At 38.2% G+C, this 12,093-nt stretch overlaps 1 pseudogene; it reads right to left on the reverse strand.

Annotated features, from left to right (window-relative positions):
• Positions 1 to 8,196: 8,196 nt before the first annotated feature.
• On the reverse strand, positions 8,197 to 10,639 carry LOC142535164 (uncharacterized; annotated as a pseudogene).
• Positions 10,640 to 12,093: the final 1,454 nt, after the last annotated feature.

Consider the following 12,093-nt stretch of genomic DNA (forward strand, 5'->3'; position numbering starts at 1 on the left):
CTGAATCTGCTTCTTAAGCTCTGCCATCTCTGTCGGTGCTAGTCGGTACGGCGCTTTGGATATCGGAGCCGTACCTGGCATAAGCTCAATGGAAAACTCCACATCTCTCTCTGGTGGCATACCAGAGACGTCTTCGGGAAAAACGTCTAAGAAATCTCTAACTATCGGAACATCTGAGGCTGACTGGCTGGGTTCCTCGGGGACAGATAAAAAGGTTGCTAGAAATGCCCGACACCCTCTATGCATGAGCTTCCTAGCCTGAACATAAGGAATAATGCGCGGTAAAGAAAAGTACCTGTCCGGCTCAAATAAGAACTGCTCCATTCCAGGCGGTCGGACAAGAACGGATCTCCGCTGGAAGTCTATCAACACTCTGTTCCTCAATAGCCAGTCCATCCCTAGGATGATGTCAAATTCCGGCATCGGTAGCACGATCAGATCCGCATAAACAAGATTACCGTACAGCTCAAGGTCTATATCTCGGATAACATTGGTAGCTGCCATCTCCTCGCCTGACGGCAACACTACTGAAAAGGCTGTATCTAGCCCAATGGTCTGGATCTTGAGAAAGTTTGCAAAGACCTCCGAAATAAACGAGTGAGTGGCCCCTGAATCTATCAAGGCCTTGGTAGCGAAACCAGATATAAAAATTCTCCCTGTCAACAACATAGACTCCGGGTTGGTTTCCACGGCATGGAGAGCAAAAACCCTGCCTTGGGTAGGCAGATTCCTCTGAGGGCACTGCAGCAACATGTGGTCTGGACTGCCACACTTAAAACACTTTCCTGAGCCAGCCATACATGCTCCAGGATGGCGACGTGAGCACCTGGGACAGACTGGGTGCTCCTGAGTCCTCGGGACTGGGCGTCCCCGCTGCTGCTGCTGCTGCTGCTGGCCTCGGTTCCTGGGCGGTCCATGAAAAGGCCTCTTATTCTGCTGCTGATGCTGATGAGGAGGAGGGCGGTGCGGTGCCTGGACTGGGCGCTTGCCCTGGCGATCCCTCTCGATATCCCGCAGATCCTGCTCTGCGGCTAAGGCCTTGGAGACGGCAATCTCATAAGTAGCAGGGTCAGATACCCTAACATCCCGGCGCAAGATCGGCCGTAAACCCACCAGGAAGTGCATCAGCTTGGCTCTGGCATCATTCGCTATCAGGGGCACAAAGTGACAGCCCCTCTCGAACTTACGGATAAACTCCGTAACCGACATATCCCCCTGTCTCAGACTCATGAACTCGGTGGTCAGCCTGGTGCGAACCTCCTCAGCAAAATACTTGGAGTAGAAAACCTCCGTAAAGCGGGTCCAAGAAAGTGTAGCCAATGTCAGGGCTACCGAAGCTCCTTCCCACCATAAGCGGGCGTCTCCAGTGAACAAGTAGGTGGCACATCGGACTCGGTCTGCGTCCCCCAGCTCCATAAAATCGAAGATAACCTCGAGGGATTTGATCCATCCCTCGGCAACCATGGGGTCAGATGCCCCAGAGAATTCCTTCGGGCGCATCTTCATGAATCGCTCATACACAGCCTCGGGCCCTGTCGGCCTGGCCGCGGCTACGGCTGCGGCATTGCCCCCCGCAAACTGTGCGAAGAACTGTGCCATCCCAGCTAACATCTGGGCACTCATGTCCGGTGGGGGCGGTGGAGGAGGTGGTAGGTCTCCCTCCGGTCTATGCTCCTCTCTGTCCTCTCGGCGAGGCTCCACCTCTCTGTTGCGCTCTAAAATGCGTCTAGGGGGCATACTGTTCCAACATAACCCATACGTAACTAACATGCATAATTCCATACTTTATTTTAAATGAACACTGAAATACTGAAAATCTGGAAGCATGCTGACAAAACAATTCATGCTTTAACTAAAATGCTGAACAAAATGCTGAACTGAAAAACTTACAGACCAAAGGCATGGCTTCGTGAGCTTCTCGCGGTCAGTAGTAGTGAAACCCTATACAGAACCACCGCTTTGATACCAACTGTGAAGGGGCCTAAAACTCCTTTCTTGAAAATTTGCGGAAAATTAAAAATTTTCTTTTTAAAAGAACTTAAATGGCCTCATTCATAAAATCACTGGTGAATCAAGTTCAATATTTCAAAATATTGCAGCGGAAGAAAATTAAAGTTTTGCCAACAACAACGATTTAAAAATATCCAACGACTGATAAAATTGTTTGCGAAAAAAATAACAACTGCTGCACTGAGGTCCTCGGGTGCCACTACTGCCGACCCAAGCTGGCTCACTGGTCCCCGCCCTCGGCCCTGGCCTCATCAGTACCTACAACAATCAAGTCTAGTGAGCTTAAAGACTCAGCATGCATAAATCGCATCTAACGAGTAAAAATCTGAATTTAAAATATGCATGAGTTAACATATCCTGTCCTGAGGCATACTGAAAATAATCTGTACTGAGCAATTATAATACGTGCATAATTGAACTGGAAATTATTGTAAAAATATTTGCTCCTTGGAGCCTGTACTGAAATATCTGGTAAAATATTCTGTTGAGATTATGTTTTACGCCTGTGGCCACTGCACTAAGCTGAACTGATCGGTAACTGGCTACCGGGGAGGCTGAAACTGAACTGAGCTGGCCGGTCACTGGCGACCGGGTGGTACCATACTGAACTGATCGGTCACTGGCGACCGTATAAAATAACACTCCCACATAGTGAATGAACCACAAGCCATATCGCATAAATCTCAAAAATAATCATTTTCCATTTAATGCACGTAAAATAATTAACTGGCGTAATGAAAATTCCTGTAATTTTACCAACTGGATTGGATTGGATCGTTCCCAGGCTCGCTGCAACCTAACTGTGCCATGAAAAATATGCAATAGCTTAAACTTGACCAACTACGCAATTTACGTTCAAAAGATGCGACTATGACGCCTAATGACTTCGCATTTAATCATGACTCCGAGCCAACTTGAACCGACACTGAACCGACGTATAGTCATGATTAAAATACGCTGAAAAATCATAAAATAATGTTCCTAAAATGATAGGGTCGAAATCTAGGTGGAATGGAGGCCAAAACACGAAACGCTCTTTCGAGAGTCAATTTGGCACATTGCACCGTAAATTCTCGTACGACCTCGAAAATGATCCGAATGACAAACGGTCAAAAACATGACCTTCCCAACTCAATGAGGCACTGTCCAGTCCAAGGCCATGGGCTAAAAGCCAACCAAGAACTCAAACGAGCCTCTGAACCGACACAGCAACTTGCTGTAATTTCCAGCAGCTGCGCAACTACAAGACTTGCGTTGGTTTCGAGACTATAGGCCATTAGGGGAGTGAACCACCGACCAGAGGCTCTTACCAACATCCCAAGGAATGATTTGAACCATGGCTAAGGGCTCTAGGCCAGCCACAATCCGCATCATACCAAAACTCAACCGAAGGGTCCAACCGAGAGCAACGTGCATGCGTGTGTAGTGTTTATGCTATGATCGATGTCTCGTGTCGTTCCAATGGCCATTTGATTGACCATGGCACGATCTAGACATCTAGGAGCATGATATGAACCGTGGCTAAGGGCCATAGGCCAACCAAGATCCATACCAAGCAACAAAAGAAACGAAACCATATGCTGAAAAATGGAAGGGGCCGAATGGGGAAAGGGGCTGTTTTGATCTTTTGATTAAAAACCGAGGGGCCATGGACCAAGCCACCAAAAGGGCAACTTAGTCACGTCTTAGACATGCTAGGGAAGTGATCCAACCATGGCTATAGGCCATTGGGGCAGCCAAGATCAGATCCTTCCTCCATGACAAGAAACTGAATTTTCGAACAACATTTTCTGCACCTATGGGGACTTGCTGTCATTCTGAATTTCCAGCAAGCATGGGGCTGGTTTGAATGGACCAACATGGTCCTAATGCATCCTACTACATGTATACAAGCCGCCTTGGGAGCCTGAAGTCGATCCAATACCTGAAACTCACAAAACAAAAGAAACCGTGAAGCTTGCCAAGGAAATCGAAAATTCTGCATGTGTGATTTCAAAATATTTTGACATGGATCTCGATTTTTACTTGAATAAACATGATCATGTACTGAAAAATAAATGATAATATGACTTGATTGAGGTTTGAAAGAAATCTAGACATGCCTGGTTTCGTTTTGAAAGAAAACGAACGAAACAACGACGACGCGGCACGGAGGAGATGGAGCGCTTCTTGTCTACCTTTCTTGCTCTCGATTTTTCTCCCTTTCTCCCTAGCTATATTCACGTTTTTTCTACTGAAAATGGGTCTGATTTCGGTGGGGAGGGAGTGTGATGGAGTGGTTATGAGGGGTGAGGAGGATGGTGCAAGATATAAGGATCATATCAAGACAAGTCTTCATGCATTTGAATTTTAAATTTGAATTGATATCAAATGAGTTGGTGGATGCTTCTAGGAGGTAGTGGCCGAAATTTTGCTTATTTTCTAGTCTAGGATATGTCCATTAATTAATTAAATTGTGCTCCCAAAAATCCTAGAATTATCCTACTAATTACATGCAAAGAATTGGTCAAAGTTGATGAGTTGGAAAATGAATCTTCTAGCACTAAGGGTGGCCAAAAATGCATAATAAAATAAAGGGAAATGTTGATTATCTAGTCAACTAATAATCCTTGAAAGCCTTACTAATCCTTTAAATATTTAGTGAGCTAACCCCTTAATTTAATAACTTAAATGAGTTCATTTCTTAATCACCTCAAATAATTAAATTAAATCCTCAAACCTCCCTTTCTAACTTAAATGAGCTTGGTTGCTAGCTAAATTAACTTCTGGAAATATTTCTCGAATCTTAAATTCTATCTCAAAACTCCAACTCCGGTCCGGCCTCACTGAAATAACTGAAATGCTAAAGATCAAACTACTGAACTGAAATAATAAATAATTAACTTCAAACAAATGCATTTAAAATAATCATGCAATGAAGTCAATTAAATTTAAAAATCTAGAATTATGCATGGCTTATACGTCTACTGATTTACGGGTTCTACATTTTCTCTTGTGGTTCGGCTTACAATAGTCAGAGTTGTGTTGGCACTGTGTGCGGTGTTTAACCTACATATAGAACAACTACATGTGAAAATGGAATTTTTCTTCATGGAGATCTTGAAGAAGAAATCTATATGCTCCAGCTAGAATATTTTGCAGAAAAAGGCAAAGAGAACTTGGTTTGAAAGTTGAACAAATCTTAATACGGTCTTAACAGGCGTCGAGGTGTTGGTACAAGAGATTTAATTCTATATCATGGTCCTTGGATACAAAGACTTAGTGCAGACCCTTGTACATATTTCAAGATTTCTGGAGACTGTTTATATCATTTTGTTGTTGTATGTGGAAGATATGTCGATAGCAAGCCACAAAAAAGATCGGTCCAGTAGCTGAATGCGCAGTTGGCTAGGGAATTTGATATGAACGACTTGGGATCAACAGACAAGATTCTAGGGATGCAAATTCATTAAGCAGAAGTAACAAAAAATTGGATTTTCAAGAACAATTATTTGAAAAAAAGTTTGCAACGCTTCAATATGCAAGATAGTAAGCCAATTTCGACCCTCATTCTTGTTAACTTCAAGTTGTTCTCCGATGTGTGTCCTAGCAGTAAAGTAAGAGAAGATGAAGATGTCTCAAGTGCCATATGCATCAACACTCAACAGTGAAAAGTTTGATGTTCGTCATGATATGTTCAAGACCAAACATTGCACAAGCAGTGGGATAGTTTGTCGATACATAGAAATCCTGGACCAGAGCATTGACGTGCTGTTAGGAGGATCCTTACAGACATAGGCTACTTGAATGTTACATTATGTTTTGGAGGGTCGGATTTTACAATCATGAGCTATGTCGATTCATATTATGCAGATGATCCTTATAAGAAAAATTTACCACTGTTTATGCGTTAAAATTGTAGGGAAGCGTAAACTAGTTCGAAACTGCAAAAAGTTGTGACATTATCTACGACATAGGAAAAATAATGGCAGCTACTCAAACTTGAAAAAAAAACAATATAGATTAATAAAGATTATTGAAAGAGATCAAACACAAACAGAGAAAATTCATTTATTTTGTAACAATCAGACACCCTTCCACATTGTAAGAATCCAGCTTTTCATTCTAGAGCTAAACACATTGAAGTCCAATTTAACTTTGTTCGAGAAGTAATAGAAAAAGAAAGTATTGATATGTAGAAGATCCATGGAAATAATAACATAGTTGATGTTCTGACCAAGCTTGTGAACACTATAAATTTTGGTGCAGATCCTTAGAAAAAACGTAACAACAGGAAATGACAAGATTGAAATGATCTGTAGATGTGTTTGATTTTCCATAAAATCTCCAAGTGGGGAGAATGTGAATAATGGATGAGTTGGTTGTGTGAATGATTGGTGGAGTTGCTGTGCAGAACATGGAAAATCAAAGTTCATGTTTTGTTAAAAAAATGTAGGCTGCACATTGATGATGGTAGGTGGCATGCAGAAAAGGAGATGGGTTTTTGGGATTGTGTTACACTGAAAATTCGGATGCACTTTTAATGTTCATACCATGAAGCTTGACCATAAATAGAGGCAAAATTCGATTATTTCATCTATCTCATTCTCATGTTCTCTCTTCACTAATAAACATTTTTATTTGATTTTTTAAGTTATATAATATTTGTGAGGTATTGTTTTTTTCTGTATTAAGAGAGTGAATGTTCTTTTTGAAAACATAGTAAGACGTTGTAACCCATAAATATTATAATAGAATTCTTTTCATCTTGCTCGTTGTTTTTACCCTAATAATTTTTAGTGGTTTTTTCACGTAAATCTCGGTGTCCAGTTTTATATTTTATTTTTATAATTCTATCTCAAGATGTCGCACATGAGATTAACAATTAATATGACACTACATGAATTTATATGTACATTCATCATTTGATCGTGCATAAAATAAAATATTTCGGTAACACATATTTATGTTACTGTCGATTGTATGATACATTGTTTACGTTGAGCAACAATTATGGGATTTTACGGAGCTATAAACTGCTCGCTTTTTAAAACATTTATTCGGATTGTGTGGTATATCTTTTTGACATGTGGTCTTATGATGATATGGAGATCATATATTGCATTCTTATTTGACTGATTGACTTCTGTTAGATTCATTAGATATTTATAAAGTTGATTAAAATTGAAATATTTTAGTCTTTGTATCACATAATCGTACCCAATTTTGATGTTGAATGACATATTATATATATCTTTCTAGTAGCAAAAATATATCATTCGAAGAAAAGATTGGCAGCGAAAGTACATAGCATCTATCAAACATCGTGAAAAAAAATGATATCTACCACCTCAATCAATTATCAGTAATTTAAATCCTCAAAAAATTCACGTGTATGATTTATTTGTTATTATTGATTTATGATATTAATAAAATAAAATATTTCTTTTATCAACACACAATTTTTTAGTTTGACACATCAATACCACTTAACATATCATATTGAGTCCGTCTGTTATTGAGATCCGTTATATAAATGATATGATATTGTGTCATAAAATGTTTGGCTATCTTGATTCGGTCCGGCTTAGGTAATTGCCGGCTTCGAGGCTAGAATATCTCAGACAAGGTCCGTTGGGTCGTTGACCAACGAGCATATTAGTATAATTTTTGTCAACACTCGGGTATACACGTCTCCGAATCCGTGAAAATGCTGCTCATCAACAATCACACAAACATTTCGCTCTGACCTTCGTGTGTAGTTGTTGCATATGCATCACAACAATCGGAATGTTGTGATGAAGTTCTTAAATATGAGTCAAACTCTAACTATTACTACATACTTTAGTACAACTTCAAGCATTTGGTCCAAATTTCCAGATTCTGTTTCAAAACTAATACTAGTTCTCGTTCCTCAGATACATTCAGGATCTACACATATTGGATTCCATGTAGAGTAAGTCCTAAAATGCTTTCCATATCCATGGTCTCATCTTTGAACTCAGAAGCCTGTCTTCACATGACCACCTCACCAACTTTGGGACACCAGAAGATGTCTATCACCCAAATGAAACAATTGTTAAGGCATGGACATGGAAAAAAAAACAAAATGGAAGAGAAACAATATTTACACCTAACTGTTGTGCCTTAATCTCGCATTATCCAAATTCCGTCCTCAAACATAAATCCACGACAATTTTTCGCATATGAAATTGGAAGATTACTCGGCATAAGCTATAGAACACGTGAATTTACTTCGTGTAAAGATCGTTACCTCGTCAAGAGAGTGTTGCTACATGTTTACAAAATAAAAATGATTAGATCGATCTCCTTATTCCATTTCCATTCTCCATTACTCTGTGTCATCAGAATTTTGATCCCCTTGGAACTGGCTGTTCCAGAAGTCTCTGCATCACCCAACGGTGGATCAGACGAGCCTAAGGGTTCATTTCCTCCGTCACTATCACCTTCCATAAAGGAATTGAAGGCAAGTTGCCCCGAATAGAGGAATAATCCAAGAGCATTGGCCCCACAAAGACAAAAGTAGCAAGGTAACACATTCCATTTATTATAGTTCTGCGGATTGATGAAGAAAGATAAAAAGCCCACTATAACAAGGAAACAAAACTTGCTAGCAAGTTACAAGATTACCTGATAGTTATGGTTATCTGGTGGACCTAAAAATGGTTAAAAAATTTAACATCAGTGCATTGGACGATAAATTTTGCAAAGTCCTAATGAAGTTCGATAATAAAAATCAAACCAAACAATCGAACTCGAATTTTAAATAGAGCCCAAAACACTACATTTTTTATTTTCGAGCATTTTCAGCTCGAACTCAGATATGGAAAAATGACTAGAATTCGACAGATTCAATACGTTTACACCACACTACCATAATTGATTTTAAATAACTAAACGTCATGGAGTTTATCTACACAACACATCCAACCGCCAATCAGATGAAGTTATTAACTACAATCTGATACAAGCTGACATGATTTTGCCCAAAACACAAGTTAATTGGGACATTCTTGTGTACACCACATCAAGCATCTTTCTTGGAGCAATGGCCTTAAACAGAACCAACATTATTCATCAAAGAAAATTTAAAAAAAACGTACGATTAGGCTTAACTCACGCCACCTTGATAAGGAACAAATGCTAGACTTGGTCTATGCAAGAGTTTTTTCCTTCAATTAGCACAACTTAAATAGAGAACAAACCAGTAGTTATCCGAAGAGTTTGGCGATTTAGAGAAGCTTCGATAGTTATCGTAAACTTGTAAAGAATTGTCGCAATCACAGCAGCTGTTAATGCACCTAGAAAGGCTTGAACAGGTGAAGGGGGAGACTTGGCTGTAACTGGAGATAAAGACATTGATTTCAAGCTATCTACAGCTCCTCCTTCAAAGATTTATTTGTCCCGATGACCGAAATTTCTGAAATAAAATTAACCGTAATTGATTAAAACAAAGGCTTGATTTGCAAATTCTACAAGATGGTCGCATTAAAGTTGAGAAATAAGAACAATATTATATGTGATAAAATGTAGACGCGAATAGAGGATAAGCAATTTTCAAAGAAAATGACTTCCAACAGAACTTTTCAGTCTGAAAACGATTCCACGATTTCTAAAATACAAGGCTTAGCATCGAAGAAATACGCACAAAAGCGTATGGAACTTGAAGGTGAGTTTGATTCTTTCTCGCCCAATCAAAGCAACGCCGTACGGAAAAGACGCGGACACTAGAAGAAGAACGAATGAGTACCATTTCTTTGGCACGCTGAGCGCGGCGGCGGAGGGATCTGAAGAGAAAAATGGTGATGGCACCGGTGAGAAGACACTGGTTGCTGTCTGGAGGACGGTGGGGTCGTCAGTGGTTTTAAAAATGGAAGGAGCTGAGGGAGGTAACTCGACGGACCCTCCTCCGTCGGCGCCAAAAGGATTGTGTCTGCAGTTGTAGCGGCGGTGAGTACTTCAGAGAGCTGGGCAAGCCATGTCTTGTGGGCAGAGCAGGTGAATGAATAGTGATGATTGGGTTTGATGGGTCTGGAAGGAAATTGAGGAGGACGCAAAAACGGCAACGGAGGAGTGAGAGGGGGAAGAAGGCAGCGGCGGAGGAGCGGAGGAGTTGCAGTTGAGGCTGCCACATTTGGCGGGTGGACAGAGGATTATCTATTAGCTATTGAACTGATGATAAATTTGTTTCATTTGATTGATTATGGCACATTATCATGAAATGGTACAACAACCAGATGCATGTGGTACAAGTAACACCGATGCTTTTGTGGGTAAATTTGAAAATTCATATTAAATTATGATATATGGTGAAAATAAGGGTTGAAAATATTGAAAAGCGTGTGATGATGTATGTAATGATGTAATTATTTTTTGGATTATTTTCAAAAAAAATTCTATAAATAGGTCTTTCAATTTGTGGAAAAACACAATTGAGTGGAGGAAATTTCATACAACGTTTGTTTAATATACTCAAAGATTCTCTATATTTTTCTAAGCTCCAAAACACAATAAAAAAGGTAACAATATTCAAAAGTACGAATTTTATTTTACTGTTTATTTATTTTTATTGTGTAATATTTTATATAAAATATCATGTTATGTATAAAAGGAGTCTATAATACCTCATTATAATAATGATGTGATTATATTATTGTTTATATATTTTCATTGTGTTAGTGTTTATTATTGTATATATATATATTTGAATAATATCATGTTATTATATAAAAGGAGTCTATGACATCTCATTATAATAACGTGATGTGAATATTTCACCTTTTTTATATTTTTATTGTTTATATAATATTATATATTTTATAATGTCACAGTATTATATAAAAAGATTATCTGACACTTCATTATAATAGTCGCCGAGGCACACGCGTTGCGTGTGTTAGAATATATTGAACTAATATATAAACATTCATGATATTACAACATCATGACACCAAAACATTTTGCTATTGAATCATAAAGGCAAAGGAGTCCAAAGCTTAAATAAATCTGCCTAACTCAATTTGTTATCTCACATGATATATGTTTTGATCATAAAAAATAATATTCTTTTGAAGCCGCAATATGATCTCAGTGAATTAATGATAAACTTTAAAACGTAAAAGAAGTAAACAAATATCAAATGATTTTCTAAAAATATCATAATATCATTGAACTAAAATTTATTGTAAATAAAAACCCTAATTTTTCTCATAAATTTAGCAAATAAATCGAACAAAAACATTAAAGCTGTATTTATCTTTAGACATTGTATGCATAAGTTAGACATTCTCTGTTCTAGTGTAATAATAAAATATTCATTATAGGAATCATACCCAAGTACAACATAAATACAAAAAAATAGAGCAATCTATTAACATGCATTAAAAATTGACATGACATAACAAAGTAAACTACTGCAAAGATTTCGATAAATACATGAAAAATAAAGTAGAAATTGACAAACTCAAATGTAAACGACTGCAAGATCATTACATACATGGAAAATAAAGTAGAAATTGACAAACTACTTTTATTTGCCAAAAAAACCAAAATTGTAAATAGCTACTTCACAAAGATGAATAATACAAATTCTAGCAATAGTGGTAGAATTAAATCATTTCCGGAATTCCTCATATTATGTTTTGCTTAAGTTGAATAGAAATCAACAATTTAAGTAGATAAAAACAATGGAAATAATAAGTTTGTAAATCCATGCTAAGGTTAAGTTTGTTACTGTAATATTAATAATAATTTTAAAAACATGCGGTGTTGGCTATTTATGGAGAGTATTGGTTGGATTCCTACCTCCATCATCTGCGTTTTCCATGTATGAAGCGTAAGGTTTAATACATATGCAGCAAATATTCAAATATGTCAGATCAGTAAAGATCAAATGTGTCAGAAAAGTTCAGATTTCCGTGTAAGATTTTAATCTGGATTTTTTCACTTCCACCAATATTCACACACCGGCATAAACTTCCTTCATCATTTCTCCTTCTTTTAAACACCGATAAAGCGCTAAAAATCAATTAACTTATGTTTCACTAAAATGCAACAAAAAATTACAAACAATCCAAGGAAAAC

Source organism: Primulina tabacum, unplaced genomic scaffold (assembly GCF_025594145.1).
Source record: "Primulina tabacum isolate GXHZ01 unplaced genomic scaffold, ASM2559414v2 Contig836, whole genome shotgun sequence".
NCBI lineage: Eukaryota > Viridiplantae > Streptophyta > Magnoliopsida > Lamiales > Gesneriaceae > Primulina > Primulina tabacum.